This window comes from Sminthopsis crassicaudata, chromosome 4 (genome assembly GCF_048593235.1).
Source record: "Sminthopsis crassicaudata isolate SCR6 chromosome 4, ASM4859323v1, whole genome shotgun sequence".
Classification (NCBI taxonomy): Eukaryota; Metazoa; Chordata; class Mammalia; order Dasyuromorphia; family Dasyuridae; genus Sminthopsis; species Sminthopsis crassicaudata.
This window is the reverse complement of record NC_133620.1, coordinates 208,117,635-208,138,898: the sequence shown is the minus strand read 5'-3', so window position 1 is coordinate 208,138,898 and position 21,264 is coordinate 208,117,635. Positions and strand designations below refer to the sequence as shown.

The window sequence follows — 21,264 nt, the reverse complement described above, 5'->3', positions numbered from 1 at the left end:
CCTTTGCTATCTTCCTAACAGGATCTTTCCCACTAAGAAGTCTGTCTTTCTAGCAAGCTGGCTTCTCAATGCCAATAAATCTCTTTTGCCACACAGATTTGGAATTTTTGAATTCTTTCATATAGGAGGACCTGCACCTCTGAACAGAGGGGATTCCCCCACCCCAATTCTCATACCTCATCACTACTACAACTAATCTCATCATTTGCACCTCATCACTTCCCCCCCCCCTGCCCTAGATGACAGGTAGTCCAATACATAACAAATATGTTAAAATATATGTTAAATCCAACATATGTATCATATTTATATAGTTATCTTGCTGCATAAGAAAAAATTGGATTTAGAAAGAAAAAAAAATCTGAAAAGGAAAACAAAAATGCAAGCAAACAATAAGAGAGAGAGTAAAAATGATATGTTAGTTGTCTACACTCAATTCCTATCCTAAGCTTTCTCTTTCTCTGATAGACATTTACTTTTTTGTTGGGATCTTGCCACTAAGGAAGTCAGCCTGCAAAAGCTGACTTCCTAGTGCAAATAAATTTCTTTTGCCAGTCTAACTTTTCAGGTTCATAAATTCATTTACGAAAGACCTGCACCGATCAGAAGCGGGTTCCCACAACTCCCTGCCAAGTGGACACATAGAAGAGTGCCGAGTTCTTGGTTTTGGTTCCAGGAAAGAGAGGAGAACTGAAAGTTTTAGAAACTGTAGGATTGTTTGGTAGCAAAAACATTTCCAGGAAAATATATAAGGTAGGGGGCTGGGTAGAGGGGTGGGGAGTGGGGAAGAGAAACCTCCTTTCCTGTGTTCTGGAGGGGAAAAGGGGTGCAGAGGTTGTGTTTAGGATGAAGCTCAAAAAAAATAACAATAAGAAGAGTGCTAGTGTGTGGGTAGGGCTAAGTAGTAGTGGTTGTTCCAAACTGAAATTATGTTTATGCAAGGAGAATCTTTTCATGTTACTAATATTAGCATTATATCTTCTATATAGTCATAGAATTGTCCAATATTGATGTAGGAATTTTGATGAATTTTTGGGATTAAGTATAATGTGAATTTGAGCTTTAATGCTTTCTTAATTGATGGCTGCTTTTAGACCTACGATGTTTTTGTAAAATTTTCCTCTTTTTCTGTTCTATTAAGTACATGGAAATGCCCATTTCATTTGATGCTTAAGTTCAAAATACAAATATATGCTAAAAAAGAAATAGAATTATAATTTCAAAAATCTTTGTGAATTTCTTTTAATATTTGTGTTGTTCAGGTATATAATGTAATATTAGTCATTACATTATATACCTGAACAACAAAAAGAGGATTGTACACAAAAGTATGTATCTCCATTACATATAACATATTGTTTTTCAAATTTTATGCTAAATTCAATCAGTAGCTTTCCAAGATCCCCACATACCTCTTCTTTCTGTTATTCCTTTTAATCTCTCAGTTTTTAATAAATGTTTTAATGATTGTCCTTTCTTTTTTTTCCTACCTTATCCCCATCCTTCCCTCCTTTTTGCTCTCTCATCCACCTCCACTGGAAAAAAAAAAAGAAAAGGAAAGAAAAGAAAAGAAAAGCCAAGCCCTTGTAAGAAATGTGAAGAAAAAGAAAATAAATTTCAAGCAAAACAAAAAAAAATCTGTCTGACTGATACATTGTTGGTGGAATTGTGAAAACACAAAAAATATCTTTCTGACTGATACATTGTTGGTGGAATTGTGAAAACACAAAAAATATCTTTCTGACTGATATATTGTTGGTGGAATTGTGAATACATCCAGCCATTCTGGAGAGCAATTTGGAACTCTGCTCAATAAATTATCAAACTGTGCATACCCTTTGATCCAGCAATGTTACTACTGGGCTTATATCGTAAAGAAGGGAAAGGGACCTGTATGTGCAAGAATGTTTGTGGCAGCACTCTTTGTGGTGGCCAGAAACTGGAAACTACGTGGATGCCCATCAATTGGATAAGTTGTGGTATATGAATATTATGGAATATTGTTGTTCTATAAGAAATGACCAGCAGGATGATTTCAGAAAGGCCTGGAGAGACTTACGTGAACTGTTGCTGAGTGAAATGAGCAGGCCCAGGAGATCATTATATACTTCAACAACAACACTATATGATGATCAATTCTGATGTTCGTGGCCATTTTCAACAATGAGATGAACCAAATCAGTTCCAATAGAGCAGTAATGAACTGAACCAGCTACACCCAGTGAAAGAACTATAGGAGATGACTATGAACCACTACATAGAATTCCTAATCCCTCTATTTTTGTCCGCCTGCACTTTGGATTTCCTTCACAGGCTAATTGTACACTATTTCAAAATCCAATTCTTTTTGTACAGCAAAACAACTGGACATGTATACATATATTGTATTTAATTTATACTCTAACATATTTAACATGTATTGGTCTACCTGCTATCTGGGGGTGGGGGGGCAAAGAAGGGGAAAAATTAGAACAAAAGGTTTGGCAATTGTCAATGTTGTAAAATTACCCATGCATATATCTGGTAAATAAAAACTATTAAAATAATTTTTAAAAAATCTGTCTGAAGATGATTGTCCTGTTTTGCATTTAGAGTTAAGCATCTTTCTATCTTGAGATGAGTAGGCATTTTATCTTCAATCCTTTGGAAGCATGATTAAATATTGTATTGGTCAGAATCAAGGGGCTCTGTAAATTGTTTATTATATAAATAATGTTATTATGTACATTGTTGGGGCAGCTATGTAACATAGAGAATAGTGTACTAGACTTGGAATCAGGAATACTCATCTTCCTGAGTTTAATTTTGACCTCAGATACTTAATAGCTATGTGACTCTGGGCAAGCCACTTAACCTTATATGCTTCAGTTTATGTAGAGGATCATAGATAGTGGGAGAACTCTGGATAAGGTATTAGACCTTTCAGCCCAGAGGGAACTTGCTGATAATGTCTGGTTTGACTCCCCATCTCCCCTAAGGGCTCTTGACCTTCCTGAGAAGTCAGGGGGCAGTGACAACCTGTGTTGTGACTGAAGCAGAGTGATACCAGGTGGCAAACTACATGCATTAGCAAGTTGTTTATGTAGTTCCATCATGCAGTATATACTTAGGGCATGCCCAGTGTTGTGTTGGTTATATAAGGGTATGAGAGTATATAAAGGTAAAAGAACTGGGAATAAATGGACTCCATATTTCCCTCATCTTTGGGAGTCCTGCCTCATCACTTCTTCACTAAGATGGTATGTTTTAACCACCCTGGCATGGAGGCTGTAGAAAGCATGGTACATTTTGTCACCCCAACTTGGGGACTGTAGAAAGCAGGACACAGCAAGTTTACTCATCTGCAAAATGAGCTGGACAAGGAAATGGCAAAAAAATTTCAGTATTTCAGCCAAGAACACCCAAGATGCCAGACTGAAATGAAGTCTAAACAATAACAATATGTATGTATACACACACACAAACACACACACACACACACACACACATATATATATATATATATAATATGCTTATATTGTACTACATTAGTTTATGTTATATATGTATACAAATACTTTTTTCTTATTTGATCTCTTTGGAGAATAAACTTTAGGATGATATTGTTGAACAAAGGGGTTTACACAGTGACTTTATGGACTTTCTTTTATGCTTTCTAAAATGTCTGGAACAATTTGTGATTTCACTAACAATCTATAGTCATTTAGCCATTTCAATTGTAGACAACTCTTTGTGGTCCTATTTGGAATTGTCTTGGCAAAGGTACTGGAGTGATTTGCTATTTTCTCCCGCTCACTTTACAGATGAAGAAACTGAGGCACCCAATATTAAATAACCTGCCTAGGGAAGGAAGAGGAAGGCATCGCACAACTAGCAAGTATCTGAGACTGGATTTGAACACAGGTTTTCCTGCCTCTGAACCAATATTCTATCTGCCTAATTGCCCCCAACATTATATTAATGAGTGAGTCTGTTTTCTTACATCACTTCCACTATTGCAATTTTTCTTTTTTGTCATATTTTACAATTTAATGTGTAGCTCAGAATTATTTTTAGATTTCTCTAATTATTGGTAATTTGGAACATTTTTTCACAGGCTTGTTGCTATCTTGGATTTTTTTCTTTGAAATCTTCTGTTCATATCCTTTGGTCATTCATCTATTAGTGAATGATACTTGTTTTCATAAACTTGAATCATTTCTTTTTATATCTTGCAAATGAGATCTTTACTAGAGAAATATGGCGTAACAGCTGTTTCCCTTCTATTTTGGTTTTGTTTTTATATTTTTTGGTTTTTATATTTGTTTTGGTTTTAAATTTTATATTATCAAAATTGTCCATTTTCTCTTTTACAATCTTCTCTGATCTTTGTATGGTCATAGACTCTTTCTCTATTCATAATTATAAATGATAAGTTGCTTCCTTTTGCCTATATTTCCCTCATTTTTTTTCTTTTCTCATAGCTAGACCTAGATGCTAAAATATCATCATACTTAAGAAAATACCAAACTATAAAATCTGATTTATAAATGCATGCAGTGGGAGATATCTTTGTTAATATTACTAGGAATAAGAAGCCCCTTTAAAATGATCCAAGATATATTCTCTGTGTGTTCTCTCCTTTGTTCTCTCCTTAAGCAATGAAAATTTTACCTTCTTTTTTTTGTTAGAGTACTTCTTAGAGTTAACACAAGTTATTAGAAAAGACTTTTTAAAGAAAATCTAAAGCAGTACATATTTTAAAAGCTAGATAAAAAGGCACTAGCACATCTGGATTTGATTTTAACTTCTGTAACACTAGGCAGATTGCTTAAATACCTTGGGACTTGATTTCTAATTTTTTCCTATAAACAAAGACATTTAATCTCTTTTGGAAAAATACTGTGCAACTTTAATGAATTAATTCTATAAGATTCTTAGCTAAGAGGTTGCATGCAATTTCTTCAACCCAAAGTTTTGAAGGGTACAATTCTTTTCACATTACAGGAATAGTTAGTTTTCCAACAGAGCCAACAACCATCTAATCTCTAATATCTAAGCAATTAATCATATACACCTTGCAGGAACCATTCTTTTTTCTTTCTCACCTACATAATCTCAAATTTTAAAGCTCTCTACTCACTGACTCTACTTGAACTACATGGAATCACAATCATAATAGATGAGAAAACTGTATTAAAAATCACCAGTGTTATACTTTCCAAGTTAAAACAGGATTCCAGGGGGCAGTTTTTGGTTTTGTTTTTTCAGTGAATGTTGGCAGGATTGAAATAATTACCTAGATTAGGATGGGACAATAAAGAAATCAATAAAGGTATTTTGCAAGTCCATATTACACACAAATTATCGTGTTGGGGTATAGACAGGAAGAACTATATGATAAGAATTCTCTGTTCTAGTTACAGTGATTCATGGTACACAAACTTTTTTGCTATGTTTACTAGAAACAAAAACAGATCCTCTGGAATCATCTCATTCTCTCCAATTTGGGCTCCCCATCTCTACTTAAGAAAAAAAAAAAAAGTTGTTATTTCAGTCTACAGTACTTCCTAGGAAACTACCAAATCTTAGCATCATGGAATGTATGATATTTAGGGATCGGTCAATAAAAATCTGATATGTTCTGCCTTTTTGCCAACCTATGTGGAGGCAAGATGAAAGAATCATTTCCAGCTTCATAGTAGGCACATATATCTGTTATGTTTAAAAAAAAATCTTTCTTGTTCTGCTCCCCCTGACCCCTAATAGCAGGAAATTAAGATTACAAAGAGGAACCCGGAAGTCACATACCAATCATTCCAAAGATCAAAGGAGCATAATTTATAAATTGTATCATATATTAACCAAAATTCACATCCTGTTAATATGTACTGCATAAGAAAAGCCATCTAGATGCTGCTTGCTGTCAGGATTCTGGAGCTATGATTTGTAAATCCTAGACAAATTCCAGACTTTCCCAGTTCCAGAGCAGCAAACATCAAAAGGTGCTGATAACTTTGAGGTGAAATAGATATATTAACTTTGAAGTTTTACTCATCATTTTGAGAAGCTTTCAATATATTAATGAACTAACACATTTACAAAGTTATAACCTGAACCATTCCTTCTCTCATACTCATTCATTTAAGATCAGGAAAGAATAAACTCAACAGAGACAGGAAAAACAAAGTTCATGTGTGCAAAGCCATTTGGAAGTCAGGTGGAAAGATAAAAGATCAATTGCAGCATGCTGACACAATGGCTAGTCTTTCCCTTTTCTCCTTCTCCCCTCTTCTCCCAAATACACAGTATTTCTTCTTCCTCACATGAAAGCTACTCTGAAAAAAAAAAAAAAAAAGACGATTTGTTTACATGACTCTTTATCTGCATATTCAGATTTGGCTCAGCAGCGAAATAAAAGGCTTTTCAATAACTATGCAGTGAACTGGCAGAAAATAGTGAGTTATAAACTGGTAATTTATAAAATTATGAAATGGGGTACAGTTTTGTCTAGTTCTTTGAGTACTCAATTGGAAAGACCATGATTGGCAGCGGGGAACAGGGCAGCAATCATTCTTTTATAATCACAAATGGTGTGAGGGCAAAGTTAAGAAAATACAGAGACAAAGGGCAAAAAGTGGGAAGAGATTTAGAGACATGTTGTGGAGATGGGATGGACTGGTGGAAGGAGGCAGGTAGTGTGGGAAGAAGATAGAAGGGAAAAAAGCCAGAGAATGAGTATGAGAAAAGGAATGGATCAGGTTATAACTTTGTAAACTTTGAAAGAAGATCCATTAGAAGTCCAGCAACTTGAGATAGTGACAAAAATCTGCTAATGACCATAGCAATCAAGTCTGGTGAGGAGCCAGCCCAAAAGAAGTACCTATTTAATCCATTCTAGCAATGAATTGACCCAATATCTGAGACACTATGTCTGAAAGTCTATTAGCTATACCACACTCGCAAGTGAACTTTGTGGCCACTCCTTAAAGGAAGAAAAGTATTCCCCAAGTCAAGGAAGTACCATCCTTCTTGGCTACAAGTGGATAGAAATGGGTGGGAAATTTCCTGTAGCACTAAAGCAATTAGTATTGGGTATGTAAGCACTTAATAACTCAGGTTTACTGATTGACTTTAATCCTCTTCTTTTTAAGGACTAAGTGGAAGTGGATATGTAAATAGGGGAGTAGATCCTGATTAGAGAGAACTAGAGGTTTTTGTACTTCTATCCTCACTGAATTATCTCAGTAAATATCCACTTGCAAAAGCAAATTGATGTTAATTGACTAATTGATGTTGAGGAGATGATAACTAGTTAAGTGATATTGGGAACACCACACCAATACCCAAAGAAGCTCATAAGTACTTAGTAACCCCAAACTACTTAGTGTTACCCCCACAACATTGAAGGAAGAAATAACAATGAAATTCTGGACACTTGACTTGCTAGCCCAAGTGTGGTTTTTCAGAAAGTAATATTTATTAAATGCTTACTATGTGCCTGAAGTACTGAGCTAAGTACTAGATACTGTGTTAAACTCTGATGTTTGAGAAAGTGAACCCAGATTCTATGTGCCATATTAATATTGTATAATCTTAGCATACAAAAAAAAATTTTAGAGAGAGAATCACAAAGATCAATGAACACTTAGATCAGTCCCATTTCCTTAAAATAGTGTTTCTTCTTTCAGTTTCTTTCCCTGCCGGCCTCCCAAATAATCTCAAAACCTGGCATTGTGACAACCTCTGTAATCTCTGCTACTAGAGGAAGCTAAAGTGGTGGATTCCTTGAGGTCATTAGTTCTGAAATGCATTTGGGCAAAAGTTAAGTAGGTGCTAATTGCAGTTCTAATGTAGTGAGCCTTCAGAGTAGAAGGCCACCTGGATGGCTAAGGAGGAGGCAACAGTTTATGCCAGAAAAATGGATCAGGTTAAAGCTTAAGTACCAGTTAGCACTGGGATAGAGATGTTATGGCCACCACACTTCTAGTTCATGAAAGATAGGAGTCCCCAGTCTCAAAACATATTACCAAGCAAAACTTAAACTCTGAGTTGGTACAAAAAAAGAAAGAGGCTATAGGCAGTCTTGCCTGTACAAATTGAATAGTGTGACCTCCCTCCCTTTCTTCCCATATTCATTTTCATCTCCCTCTCCCTCACTGTAAAAACTTAAAAGTTTTCACTTATATGCTTATGCATTCACAATGTAGTAAAAGAGACTCAGATCATTTTTAAAAATTTTCTGACCATATTAATGAATTATTCTAGAATGTAGTCCCCTCACATTGTGAAGCCTTATTTCCAAAGGACACACCACAGGTGTGCTTGAAAAGATGCAAGCAGGATCAATACTTCAAGATGCAAATGCAATCACTAGATGATGTTCACCTCTGAATACAAAAGCTTGATTGCATGAAGGTGCTACTCTTATTAGTAAACAAGAAAATGTTGAGAGTCCTGCTGTTCATATACTATTCTATCATAACTGATTTGTAACATGAAAATATGATCTAAATACCTTAAGAGTTCAATTTCATTGGGAATTTCATTTTTAAAAAAATGAATGTTACATATCAGGGACATTAAGCAGGCCTTGTAAAAGGCATAATTAAGTGTAGTGTTATATTTTTTCTCTCTATGACAGAACCAAGCACACTGCAAAATAGCATCAAATGTCATCAAATAGCTAGGAATTATATTTTTAACAAAATCCTATCCCTCCAATGTATGAAGCCCAACAAAAAAAATCCAAAATTATTGTTCTATCTTGTTAGTGATGTACATTATAATGAAGTTCTCTCAGTTACAAGGTTTGTCTTCTGAAAATATAGTGAATTCAAAAAGATGCTAATAGGATCAATATTTGAAAATGCAAAATTAAGAGTTTTAAGCATGTTCATTCCTCAAGTATTAGTCCCCTAATGAATTCACAGAACCATACTAAGAGAATATGAAAGTGAATTAAATGAGGTCCCTACCCTGAAAGAAATGGTGAGCATATATTATTATATAATTGTTCTGGTCTTCTCCCCACATACACATTTCAAGTTCATCTCTATAGTCAAATTTATGTCCTAAGAATATTCCATAAGTTTACTGCTTTTCTGAAACTCTAATTCAAGAACCTTGATAAAATAAAAGTTTAAATATACCTATTTAGATAATGAATGTGATCATGTATTTTCATATATTAAATGTTTTTGAAAAAAGTTTAGTTCATGCATACCAAATCATAAAATGTATATGAGTTAGAGATGATATCCCCAAACAAAATGAAAGTTTTATTTTACTCCCATAATTTGTTATTCCAAAGATACCTGAAAATCCCAGTCATTAAATCTCTTCTTGCTATTCAGGTAAAAGAAATATGTCCCATGATGAATGTTGGAGGAGATATGGGAAACCTGGGACACTTATACATTGCTGGTGGAGTTGTGAAGTACTCCAACCATTCTGAAGAGTAATTTAGAACTATGCTCAAAGGGCCATCAAACTGTGCATACCCTTTGATCCAGCAATGTTTCTACTGGGCTTATATCCCAGAGATCTTAAAGAAGGGAAAGGGACCACATGTGCAAAAATGTTTATGACAACCCTTTTTGTAGTGGCCAGAAAGTGAAAACTGAGTGGATGCCCATCAACTGGAGAATGGCTGAATAAATTGTGTTATATGAATGTTTTGGAATATTATTGTTCTATAAGAAACAACCAGCAGGATGATTTCAGAGAGGCCTGAGGAGGCTTACATGAACTAATATGAAGTGAAATGAGCAGAACCAGGAGATCATTGTACACAATAACAAGATTATACAATGATCAATTCGGATGGACATGGCTCCTTTCAACAATGAGATGATTCGGTCCAGTTCCAATGATCTTGTGATGAAGAGAGACATCTACACTCAGAGAGAGGACAGTGGGAACTGAGTATGTATCAAAACATAGCATTTTCATTCTTTTTGTTGTTTGTTCACATTTTATTTTCTTTCTCATTTTTTCCTTTTTGATTTTATTTTTCTTGTACAGCAAGATAATTGTATAAATATATATGCATATATTGGATTTAACATATATTTTACCATGTTTAACATATATAGGATTATTTGATACCTAAGAGAGAGGATGAGGAGAAGGGGGAAAATTTGGAGCACAAGGTTTCACAAGGGTTGATGTTACCCATATCTTTTGAAAATTAAAAAGCTTTAATAAAAAAGAAAAGAAAAGAGAAAGAAATCTATCCCTATCATAAAACAGCTGAAATCTAGAATAAAGACAATGATAGGTAGATGCCAATATTTGAAATTCTGAGCTAATGATTACACATTTCTTGTCAACAATCAGAAATGGTATTTGTATCAAAGATATTAATTAACAAGTTGAATATTATCAACATTCATCCAGCAAGACAGGGATTGTGCCTCTGATTTCATTAGTATTGGAATTTCTCAAAGAAGAAGGTTTCTCTACTGATGGAAAACTGGCTCCCTCTCCCTAACATACTCTCTGAGACTTATATAGAACATTTAGAGGTTAAGTGACTTTCTTAGAGTCACAGTATCAGTATTTGTCAGAGACAAATTGAAGCTATATTCCACCCATAATATCACAATGCTGCTCATTTAAGGAGAAAGAAATCAATGTTTTAGGAGGGTCAAAATTTGTCTGTGGGGGGAATTATGAAATTTTGAAAAAATTTATTAAGCTTTTTCATAATGACATCTATATGTTGATACTATTAATAAACCCCCTACAAGCTGATATCACCTCTAAATATTTTGAGAAGTGTCAAAATATTTTTTGGTGTCTCTATTTTCTATAAATCAAATTCTCCTTGCAGTAAGCACTTACTATGTACCAAGCACCTTGCTAAATAAACACTGGGAACACCAGAAATGGAAAAATAATCCTTGCCTTCAAGAAGCTAACTCTGGAAAGACAATCAAGGTTGACTTTTCATTTGCTCACTCAGAAAAATCTCTAATAATTAGGAACTAATCCTAAATGATAAATTGTCTTTTTACTCCTAGAATCACAGCTGAATCATTTGATTTACAGAAATGAATGTATTTTTAAAAATTAGAAACAGAAGAAAACTTGAGTTATTGGTAACATTTTTTAAATTATCTTTTGTTTTTAACCTTTTCTCTCAAATATATTCTTTCCCCCCTCATCCTCTGTGAGTTATGTCTTGCAACAAAGAATTTTTAAAAGATTAAAAAGGAGGGAGAAAATTTAACATACCTAAAATACCAATGAAGTCTTCTATGTAATGTTCCATATCCATAATTCCCCATGTTTGCAAATAAAGGAAGGAAATATGTTTCCTTATATTTTTCTTTAGGGACAAACTTAATATTCAGTTTTCAGACTTGTTTTAATTATTGTCCTTGTTTTTTGTTTCCATTGTTGTAGTTATTGTTATAATATTTTCCTCTTTTGGCATCCTTCATTCTGTATCATACAAATTCATACAAGTCTTTTAGCACTATAAAATCTTTCATCATATTCCCAAAATAAATCTGTCCCCCAATATTCCTTTAAATAGTATAGTGATAAACACATGGCACATTCAAAGCTTTACATCCTAAACCATGTCAGGCATGGGTTTCTATAGGTCACTGACACCTGCGTTCTTTTTACTGGTTCTAATTCAGATCCCAAATATGAGAATCCAAGAAGGTATCCTGCAACTTGGAATTGAAGATATTTGGAAGAATTTTCCCCAGGTCAGATGAAATCAGATAGCGTGGAAATCAATTGCAGACTGATAACTCACGAAAACAACTTTGAAAACATTTGTGGATTAAGAGCTTTACAATGTAGAGGCAAACTACCTATTGACTGTTTCTGTGTTACTTCTGATCAGTGGCAACTCTGACCCAGTGGGAAATTACTATCAGCTTGACTCTAAATCAGTTAAAACTGTAAAAATAACCATATGGTATTATATCTTGCTTGTCAGGAGCCACAGCAAAAGGCTCCTCCGACACTAGATGCACTGATACTTCTGCCATTAATAATTCACAGTAAGGTGGTCTGAATAAGTTAACTTATGAAAGAAGCACAGTGTTAATTGACTGTGTATAGACAGCATCTCTGTAAATGTCTCCTAGTTTCTAAGGAAACCCCAGCCCCTTCAAATAGGAAAGGCACAACTTTACAATTGATATTCATGTACAGCTACAGTCTCCCTCTCTGAGAATCGATAACGTATCACACATCTTAGTGTTCAAAGTTGGTTTCTAATCACAGATGAAGAAAAGATTTGATTGACCTCAAATATTAACCATATGATTTTGTATATATGTGAATTAGTTTGTTGTGTATAATATTGTTTCTTATCATTTTCTTCACTGAAGAGACAGATTTAGGGGTTTTCTTTTTATAAAATACAGTGGGATATTTAAATTAAGTCACATAAAATATTTTATGGATTCACTTCCCCTTGTGAAAATTACACACACACACACACACACACACACACACACACACACACACACACACTGCATTTAGTTGCTAACTTGACATTGAAACAACCAATATGCAGCTTAAAAGGAATCAACTAGAGTTTGGTAAAGAATTACTCAGACCAATTATACACACATACAAGCATACATGATTTTATGTATATACATGCATATATGTATACATGTGACATACATATAAATGATAGATGAATAGATAGACATAAGATTCAAATAAAGAATTCCTAGTCGAAAGGATCTTAGCTTTTGGGGGGAGGATATTGAGGCTGGAATTTAGGTGTTTCCTGATGAGCAAATTTCCTTAGCCTGATCTGTAGAGGAATCTTTGAATAAAGACTTCCATTTACCAAAAAATCACAACTTCTTAAAGCTACCCATCTTATTTTCAGTGGTTCTAATCAATATGGATTTTTTTCCTTTTATATTAAACCAAAATTTTCTTCTTCTAAGCTTCCACCCATTATTCCTAGTTCTATCTTCAGGGGCCAAGTAGAACAAAGAAAATTCATCTTCCATATTTTGCCCTTAAAATATTTGTTAGCTATCATGCCTCTTGCTTTCTTCTCTAGGGTAACATTCCAAATTATTTCAACTAATTCTACTGACATGATTTCGAATCCCTTTACCATACTTCTTGTTCTCCTGAGAATAGGTTTTAATTTATCAGTCTTTTCTAAAAAGTTAACACGTTTAATTCTAAAGTAGCAGTATTTTGACAGTAGCATGCTGGTCATCACACACACACACACACACACACACACACACACACAGACTACCTGCTAGGTCACCCCCTACCTTATGGAAAAATAGCTCCTTACTGGATGATATTTCCTCTAAAATTTCAGACAACTCTCATAATCCCTTTAGATCCAAGATTACAAACCACTATCATCATAATTTGCAGAAAGATCAAGGAATCATGATGCATGTAGGAGCTAACTCTGGACCTAACCCTTGACTTGTCATGTAATATCCCTGTATTGGCAATTTTTTAAAAATTAGGTGGCCTGCACTTGAATTAGCCTTTTAGTTAGCCTAAATTTAAAATGTATATTGCTGGTGTTAGCTTAGTGTCAAACTGCTCTTGGGATTAGAATCAGTGCTTCAACTAAGTAGTACTAGGTTAGAAGGCAGTTTACAACTCTCATCATTGCTTGTTCCTATAATAATGTACATTTGGTTGTTGGCTATGGATGTATTGACTTTGAGAAATAGATGAATGCCAAAAAGTTTCTAAAGTGAATTTTGATGAATTTAGTTATATTTTAAATATACTTTAAGAGCTACAGTGAAAACTTTTGCAAAGCAAAAAAAATAAAAATCTCACTAAAATTAATAGGTTTTTTTCCCCCTCACCAGTAAAACGGAATATTTATAAAAGCTTCCTTAAAGTAAGGCCTACTAGGAATCTAAAAATCACCTGATCAGTCCAACCCACATTATACTTCTATGGAAAGCTCTACCTCTTTGGGTGGAACTTCTTTAAGACCACTTTTTAAAAATTAATTTGTTTTGAATATGTTATAAAAATACAGACATTAGTGAGATACATTACAAACTTTTGCCAAGAGAAAAAATATCTATTAATATGACAAGTAGACAGTCAAGATCACATTTTCCCAATTTATTGCTGAATATGTTACAAGGGATAGGATCAGAAGTGTTTTTAAGGGTCCCACTCTTTAACAAATCTTCACTTTCTTAAAATGTTTAACTAGCATATGTGGAACTCTTCCCCAATTATTTTTGATTATAACTGGCCTTCCTTTGATGTCCTTCAAATCCTTAATGCCTTTTAGTTCCTCAGCAAGGCTAGCTATATTAATTATCTGTTTTGCTTACATTATATATATATATATATATATATATATATATACACATATATATGTATATATATATATATATATATACATATATTTCTACTCAGTAAAACAATAATATTACTGCTTAATGAAACAGTAAGTGATGACTAGAGAACTGAAAAGGGACTTCACTATTTCAACTCCCTTATTTTATAGATGAGGAAACTTGCCCAAAGTTACTTGCCCAAGGTCACATACTAGTAAGTTTCAGAGACAGCATTTGAATTAAAGTCCTCCAACTCCAGGAACAGTGCTAATTCAGATGAGGATGATGAGGATGAGGCAACTTTTTTTAAAATGTAGAACTGCTTTTTTCTACATCCACAGTTTATATATCCTGGAATAGTATTAGCTAATATAAAATTCTCTAGGAAACTATGGAAACTTAAAAGCTTAGTCTTTACCTCTTCATTAATCAGTCAACCCTGCTGATTCTTTTTGAGCATCCTTCTCATAGAATATACTCTGTTTCATGAACTCTAAGGGATTTTTTATCACATATTTTAAAGCCATCCTTTTCACTAGCCGATCTGTACATGGTTATAAAAGAGATCCCAGTTCAAAAGTCAACCCTTCCTCATTCCAATGGCAACCTATCCATTCTGAATTTTGATTTCCCCACTCTTTTTAGAATTTATTCAAAACAATTTCCTGACAATTTTTGCCACTGCTATATTTTTGGATTTCAAGAAAGCTGTGACAAACAACTATGAAGCATTGTACAGTAAGTTGTCAGAATATGGAGTATCACCTAAGGCTGTCAGTGGACTTGGGTTAGAACTGTCAGATCACCAAAACTATTGTTGCTGGGCATGCTAAATCTTTCTTTCAGTTGATTCCTTTGAGATTCATCAAACTTCAACCTCAATCTCTTATTGTTGCTGTGGGAAAATAACAGGTTCTATTTATGTGCTCTGGACAATGCTACATTATATGGGTATCATCTAGTTGATCCTATTCTGAATCACTTAAGAACTCAGATATTACCCACTAGACTGGGAATAAGGAAATGTCAGACCATGGGCCAAGTAGGATTGGCGAAATCATTTGCATAATCAACTACAGGTGATGATGAGTTAAAAGCTTGTATAACAACCCCTCACTGCTTGAATGATGTTATGAATATCCAAAAGGCCCTTGACAGAAAAAAGTTTGTCACTCCCAGTTTAGAGCTTGGTCAGATATCACCCATCACTAGTTGTCTTGACTTTTGTCTTGCCACTGGGCTTGGATGAACCTGGAAGAGAGAGTGAAGTTGATGACTTCACTTAACTCTGCCTCATTTAAATCTAATTTGTGCTAGAGTCAAAACATCATTTTGTCATTTTTACCTACTTTAAAGTCCTGTGGGAACAGGCAAGTGGTAAAGCAGCATGTGTGGATACTCTAGGAGCTGTAGGCACAACCCTACATACAAGCAACTGTGTCCAAGATCAAGTTCTCACTGAATTGAAGCAACGATAGGATTTGACAGTCCCTTGAGTGCCTGAACAGAGTTTTTTAAGGATTCTGCTGCTCACTTTCTGGTGTGAGAAAGGGGCTAGAAAAGTGGCTCTAAAATTTATCTTCATCCAACCAGCCTTTTCCTGCTTATGTGGCAGACAGTGATCTGACCCTAGGGTAGCAAATTTAGAGATCACTTCCATTCCGAATGTTTGGAATATTTGTGCTCAAGCTGTGATAGAGATTTCTTATCTGTGATAGAGCTCTTATTAATCTGATTAACCACAATTAGATACACTGCATGTTGACTCCAATGCAGTAGTGTCATTTGGATCCTAATTTTGCATCTGCTTATTTCATTTTGAATAAATTTATGCCGAGGTTCTTATGTTTCTCTGAATTCTTCATATTTGTTATTTTTAATGCAAAATAACATTTTATTATATATCATATATCATAGGGTTTTCCCAATTTTCTATCAATGAATATCTACATTCTTCCCAGTTTGTTTGCTATCAGAAAGAGTACTGCTAAGAATATTTTGCTAAATTTAGAACCTCTATTACATCTTTAACTTTCTGGAAAGTATATTGGATATAGCCATGTAACCAGTGGAAGGGTGGGTCAAAAGGTATAGTCACTTTTTTTACATAGTTCCAATTTTATATCCAGAATGAATAGAACACTTTATAACTTGACCAGTTTTGAATCAATTTTCCTATCTTCCCATAGTCCTTCTAGCATCTACATTCCCTTTTTGTCACCTTTTCCATATTGCATGAATAGAAATGAAAATTCAGAATTATTTTATGAAAACACAGAATTTGAGGCTTAGAAAAGACTGCAATGGCCTCTTCATCCAATATATACATGAAAGAAAACTATATTATAAGCCTCCTAACAAGTAACTGTCTAAATTTTGCTTAAAGCATTCTAAGAAGAAAGACTCTGAACAACTTCTTTCTATTATTCCCAGTTCCATCCACTAGGGATATATAAATCTAATTCTCTTCCTCATATTAATCCTTCAAATATTTAAAGACAGTTATCATATGCCCCCTCCCAAGTTTTCTTTTCATCTATCCTATTGAGGGCAGGAACTGTCTTTTACTTTTTCTTATATTCCTAGGATAGTGCCTGACACATAGTAGACACTTAATAAATGCTTATTAACTGATTGACTTACTTAATATTTCTAGTTCCTTCAAACATCTCATATGCCATGAATTCAAGGACATTCACCATTCAAGGAATTGTCCATTCCTTGAAACTCTATGTTTATCAATGTCTTTCTTAAATAGTAGTGTCAGAATTGAATGTCATAGTGCAGATAAGGATTGACAACATCAGAATACCAAAGGACTATCACATAATTATTCCTGGAAGCTTTTAGCCTCTCAAAGTGGTCCAAGATTGCATTGGATGCTTTAGTTTCTCACAGTACACTGTTGATTCTTACTGAGCTTGTAGTCCAATAAAACCCCCAGATCTTTTTCATAATAACTGCTCTCTACCCATGTCTTCCCCATCTTATGCTGTGAAGTTGATTTCTTTTTGGTGCCCAAGTGCACATTTTTTCATTTATCCCAATTGAACTGTATCATATAAGATTCAGTCACATGCTCTAATTTCCGATAATTTTTTTAGATCTTTTAAATCCTTACCCTGTTATCCATGCTAGCTATTCCTCCCAGTTTTGTGTCAATTACAAATTTGATGACCATGTTGTTTTTATTTTTATCTAAATCAAGAGTTTGCAACCTATCTTGTGTCAAGGAACCCTTGAGCAGTCTGATATGTCTATGGATTCCCACTCAAAAGAAAATCTTTTAAATTGCACAAAAAATTATACAAAATTAAATGTATAGGATACGAAGGGAAACAATAATTCTGAAAAAATGATTGAAGTATTTTAAAAATCAAATTCCCAGACCTCAGGTTAAGATCTATTCATCTGAGTCATCGATAGAAGTGTTGTAGAGAGTACAGGAACACAACCATAGATTCCTAGCATATTCCACTAGAGATTTCCTCCCACATAGAAATTAAATCATTAAAAACTACTTTTTGAACCTAAGCCATTTAACCATTTCTTTTTAATAGCATTTTATTTTTTCCATTATATGTAAATACAAGTTTTAATATTCATTTAAAACCTTTTTGAGTTCCAATTTTTTCCCTCCAACCTTAACTTCTCCCTCAGACAGTAAGCAATTTGATATACATGCAATCATGTAAAATATATTTCTATTTTAATCATGTTGTAAAAAAATATGAACGAAATAAAGTGAAAATAACATATTTCAATCTGCATTCAGGCTTCAACAGTTCTTTCTCTGGAGGTGAATTTTCATCATGAGTCCTTTGGAATTGTCTTGGATTATTATATTGCTGGAGATAGCTAAGTCATTCAAAGTTAATCCTTGTATAAAATTGCCATTTTCATGTATAGCATTAAACTGGTTTTTCTCACTTTACTTTGCATCAGTTCGTGTAAGTCTTTCCAGGGTTTTTTTTTTTTCTGAAACCCCCCTACCTATCATTTCTTATACCACTTTATATATAGTATTCATATGCCACAATTTGTTCAGTCATTTCCCAATTTATGCTTATCCTCTAAATTTCCAATTATTTGGCACCACAAAAAGAGCTTTTATAAATATTTTTACAAGAAAAGTTTTCTCCTTTTTAAAATCTTTATGATATAGACCTAGTAATGATATTGCTGGATCAAAGGACATACACAGTTTGATTCACTTTTGGGCATGGTTCCAAATTGCTCTCCACAATGGGTAGACCAATTCACAATTCTAACAACAGTACATTAGTTTCCTAATTTTTCCACATCCTCCCTAACATTCCTCATTTTCCTTTTTTTTTCCACATAAGTCAACAGATAGGTATGAGGTTTCTCTGATCAATAGTAACGCCTATAGGTACTTTTGATTACTTCATCTAAAAACTGCCTATACATGTTCTTTGACCACTTATCATTTGGGGAAAGCCTTATGTTCCTGTAAATTTCAGTTTCTCTGAATAAATAATTCAGTTCTCTACATATTTAAGAAATGAGACTTTTATCAGAAACCTTTGATATAAAATGTGTTCTCCAATTTTCTGTTTTCCTTCCAATATTGGTTGTCTTGGTTTTGCTTGTGTAAAGTCTTTTTAGTTTAATATAACCATAATTATCAATTTTACATCTAATGTTTCCTATCTCTTCTTTTGCCATAAATTCTTCCATTCTTCTTATCCATTGATATAACAGGCAAATGTTCCCTTTTCTCTTAATTTGCTTATGATATTACTCTTATGTCTAAATCATGTACTCATTTTAGTATGTGGTGTAAGGTATTAGTCTACATTTGCTTTATGCTATGCTGTTTTCCAATTTTCCCAACAGTTTTTGTTAAATAGTAAGTTACTGCTACAGAAGCTGGGATCTTTGGGTTTATCAAGCAATAGATTACTATGGTCATTTATTACTGTGTCTTATGTATCTAAACTATTTCACTGATCTACTACTCTATTTCCTAGGCAGAACCAAATAGTTTGGATGATTACTTTTTTATAATATAGTTTCTGCTATGACTAGGCCTCCTTCTTTCACATTTTTTCCTTAATACTCTGGACATACTTTCTCTTTTCTTATTCCAGATGGATTTGGTTATTTCTTCCTAATTCTATAAAGCAATTTTTGGTGATTTGATTGGTGTAGCATTGAATAAGTAAATTAATTTACATAGGATTGTCATTTTTATTACATTGGTTCAGCCTACTCATGATATTTACCCAATAGTTTAGATCTTACTTTATTTGTGTAAAAAGTGATTCTTGTGACATATTGCTGTAATCTTCTTGCTAGTATTTTATTTATATTTTTGCACCAATTTTCATTAGGGAAATTTGTTTTAGCTCCTTCTAGTTTAGGTATCAACACCATATTTGTGCCAGAAGAGGAATTTGGTAGAATTTTTTCATCTATTTTTCCAAAAAGTTTATATTATATTTGAATTAATTGTTCTTTTAATATTTGGTATAATTTGCTTGTGAAATTTACTAAACCTGGAAACTTTTTCTCAGAATTTCATCAGTGGTTTGTTTAATTTCTTTTTCTAAGATGGGGCTAAAAGTTTTCTGTTTCTCCTTATATTTTGGTAACATTTCTGTAAATATCCATCATTTTTGTTTAGATTGTCAGATTTGTTGTCATATAATTAGGCAAACTCATTCCTAATAATTGCTTTAATTTTTTCTTCATTTGGTGAGGAATTTACCCTTTTTATTTTTTATCACAAGCATTTCTGAATCCACATTATCATATTATTGTTTAATTCTTATCTCTCCATCTTCACCAAAAGAATAACTTCTCTAAAATCTAAGTAACTTATATCCACAACATTATCTTCCTGAGGTTAATTTAAAAAGATGGATATTTGCTAAATCCATGCAGGCCCTTTGTAATAACTGCTTCATTTTTTACATATTACACAATCAGCTTTTTAATGATCAATTCTAGAATCTTCCTAGGAATTGAAGTTAAGGTCACTGGATTATACTTTGCAGATTCTGTTCTCTTCCCTTTTAAAATATCTGAACTAAATTTGCACTTCTCCAGTTTTATGATACCTTCCCTGTTCTCCTTGATATTTCAAATATCACTAACAGTGGTTCAGCAATCATACCTGCTAATTCATTTAGGACCCACTCTATAAATTGTATAAAATATCAGGATCCTTTTAGTTCATCTGAGCCAAATTACTAGAATTCAACAGGGACAGCGTGGTGAATCTTTATCTATACTATCTCCTTACTTAATTTGGTTTTCAATACCCTTTTCATCATTTCTATTATGTCATTTCCAGCTAAACATAATTCTCTTTGCAGATACAAAAAAAAAATAGAAATTAAGAACTACCAGCTCTGTTTTTTCTGTTGTCACTTAACATTAAACCATCTTTTTTTACTCACTGAAGCTTTGAAAAAATACTCTTTTTTGGATATAAAAGAGGAAAGGAATTATTTCTTTTTTTTTTTTCAGATTTCTCTAAATCTTTTTTTTTTTTTTTTTTACTTACAACATTTTATTGACAGAACAAAATCATGGGTAATTTTTACACCATTGTTCCTTGCACTCACTTCTGTTACAACTTTTCCCATTCCTCCCTCCACCCCCTCCCCTAGATGGCAGGTAGTCATATACATGTTAAACATGTTAAAGTATTTTTTAGATACAATATATGTGTGCAGATACGTACAGTTCTCTTGTTGCACAAGAAAAATTGGATTCAGAAGGTAAAATTAACAGTTTACACTCATTTCCCATCCTTTTCTGGATGTAGCTGATTCTATCCATCAGTGATCAATTGGAATTGGATTAGCTCTTCTCTATGTTGAAGATATCCACTTCCATCAGCATACATCCTCATACAGTATCATTGTTGAAGTGTATAATGATCTTCTGGTTCTGCTCGTTTCACTCAGCATCAGTTGAT

At 33.6% G+C, this 21,264-nt stretch overlaps 1 pseudogene; it reads left to right on the top strand.

Moving 5' to 3' along the window:
• Window positions 1–21,264, top strand: part of LOC141540701 (peroxisomal biogenesis factor 19-like) — a 143,725-nt pseudogene that overhangs the window by 94,292 nt on the left and 28,169 nt on the right.